Genomic DNA, 2,500 nt, shown 5'->3' on the forward strand with positions numbered 1-2,500 from the left:
GATGTTTAGTGAAAGCCGCAGTTGCTCATTCAGCCGTTTTGTCATATACAGCTGTTTTGAGAGTGAGAGAGAGAGGAGGAAGGAAAGAGAGATAGAGAGGGAGATGGAGAAAGAGGAAGAGAGAGAAAGAAAAGAGAGATAGAGAGGGAGATGGAGAAAGAGGAAGAGAGAGAAAGAAAAGAGAGATAGAGAGGGAGATGGAAAAAGAGAGACAGAGAAAAATGGAGAGACAGAGAGCGAAAGAGAGAAGTAGAACCGATGAAGCATTTCATTGAAGAGGCAGGTTCATCTCTTCTTTTCACAGACTCTAATAGTCTCAGTGTTTGTAAAGTAGAATTTATTGCTACCTCAAGGTGTCCTGTGCAATGTAGCTTGAATGTTGTAATGTAAATCTTTTTTTAGGATAAAGGCATCTACTACTGTAGATATATAAATGTGAATGTGAATGTAGATGACTTTGCCTCCTCTAAGAACATCTAGCATTGGCTTCCACAGTATATCAGTACAAATCCAACGGCATTTCACCAGTTCAACGCTGTCAATCCAGCGATGGGTCTACTGTGACACATGACTGAAATGAATTTCCCAGCGCACAATGAGATTCTCTGTCACAGTACAGAAATAAAACACCACACCAAGTCTATTTCTTGCTTTGTTGTGTATTTTAATATGACAGAACACCATAAAATGTTTTGAGCTCTCTTATTTTTTATAAATTATCTACACATTTATAAAATGTCAGTACATATAAGGTACCTTACACACTGAAGCCAGACACTGGTCACCACGACTACCACACTGATATGGCACAGCAGAGGAGGAGACACTGGAGTTTTGAACACTTTACACCTGTATTGTGAGAAGCCACCGCACAGCAAGGTGTCCACTACCACTAGCAGTCCTTTATAAAAAATCTCAAGTACTAGAGGAAGTCAGTGTGTGTGTGTTTGTGTGATGTGTAAATATGTTTTTGCCTATATGTGTGTGTGTGTAAATTTGTGTGTGTTTGTCTATGTGAGTGTATGTGTATATGCGTGCTTGTGTGTGTGTAAGTGAGAGTGTGTTTGTGTGGTGTGTAAATATGTTTTTGTCTATGTGAGTGTGTGTGTGTATGTGTGTGCTTGTATATGTGTGTCTAAGTGGGAGAGTGTGTTTGTGTGGTGTGTAATTATATTTTCTCTATCTGAGTGTGTGTGTGTGTGTTTAGGTGTGTAAATATGTGTTTGTCTTTGTGTCTGTGTGTGTGTGTGTGTGTAAGTGAGAGAGAGTGTGTGTTTGTGAAGGCATGGTTTGGAGAGATAAGCAAGTAGTGGCAGCATTCTACATAATAATACCTACTACCAGTGCAAGAGGCAGTTTCCGCAATGCCATGTCTGCCACATCAAACTTTCATCTGCTGTTACCTCGCACACAAACACACACACAGCGTGCACACCCACACACAGCCAAGTACGCACACACACACACACAGCGTGCACAAACACGGCCATGCGCACACACACACAAAACGAGATCATGGGTGGCAGAAATGCCCTTTGCAGCGCTTAACTAAAGTATCTACAAAACCCAAAAGACTGCTTTCTCTATTTACACACACACACACAGTACTGACTGTAAAACCCTCTACACCACATATAGAGAGCCTCGTGTACTCAACCCCCCACTGTTTAATCTGAGCTAGCACAGCGTGCCTTCTTTTGGGCGAACAAAAGATTGAGATAGAGAGAGTGAGAGAGGGAGGGAGAGAGAGAGAGGGCAGGGGGGAGGAGAGAAAGATGGAGAGAAGAAGAGGAATCAGATGAGTTGAAATGCAATGCTCTGCTCGTAATTCCCACCAATGGGGAGGCAGAGATAAGGGTAGTATAGGGGCAGGAACAGGGAAACTGAAGACTGCGGTGCACTCTCTCCTCTCTCTCTGTGTGTGTGTGCATGCTTTATGCATTTAGGTGTGTGTGTGCATGCAAATGTGTGTGTCTGTGTGTGTGTGTATGTGGATACACAATATATTACTCTTATTTGAATCACATAAGAAACAAAGAACACACTTTAAACATTGCATGTATATTCATACAGTGGGTGGGGAACCAGTGGCATACACACACAAACACACACACTTAAAAAAGAGGCACTTCATTGTTGAGAATACACACACACACACACTGAAAAGCATATAAATATGCCGTAACAGCAGTAAGTACCTAACACACTATGTTTTATACCTGAAAATTCCTGCAAAACACAACAGATCTGCTTTCAATCTTTCTAAAGATTTCAGCATCTGCAGGAGCAAAACCTCATCTAACTGAACCCTATCGATGTATACTGGGTCTTTCACACCATCATAGCAACATTCTTATCCTCTTTTGTGTTTAGGATAACTCAAAGTTACATTGCAATCATAGAGACTCTGATATGTCAAGCCAGAAGCTGCTATTGGATACAGTTGCTCTGTAGGCCCTATGATTCCTTCATGAGTTGCACAGCTATTTTCCATACTGAG

The 2,500-nt window shown here is 41.6% G+C and overlaps 1 protein-coding gene across 1 annotated transcript in view; it reads right to left on the minus strand.

Annotated features, from left to right (window-relative positions):
* Positions 1 to 1,161: 1,161 nt before the first annotated feature.
* The window catches only part of ogfrl1 (opioid growth factor receptor-like 1), a 13,595-nt gene continuing 12,256 nt past the window's right edge, over positions 1,162 to 2,500 (minus strand). The window contains exon 7 of the mRNA XM_048268951.1: positions 1,162 to 2,500. This exon is cut by the window's right edge and continues 1,467 nt beyond it. The gene's annotated coding sequence lies outside the window, so the exon portion shown is untranslated.

Source organism: Alosa alosa, chromosome 18 (assembly GCF_017589495.1).
Source record: "Alosa alosa isolate M-15738 ecotype Scorff River chromosome 18, AALO_Geno_1.1, whole genome shotgun sequence".
NCBI classification, from domain to species: domain Eukaryota; kingdom Metazoa; phylum Chordata; class Actinopteri; order Clupeiformes; family Clupeidae; genus Alosa; species Alosa alosa.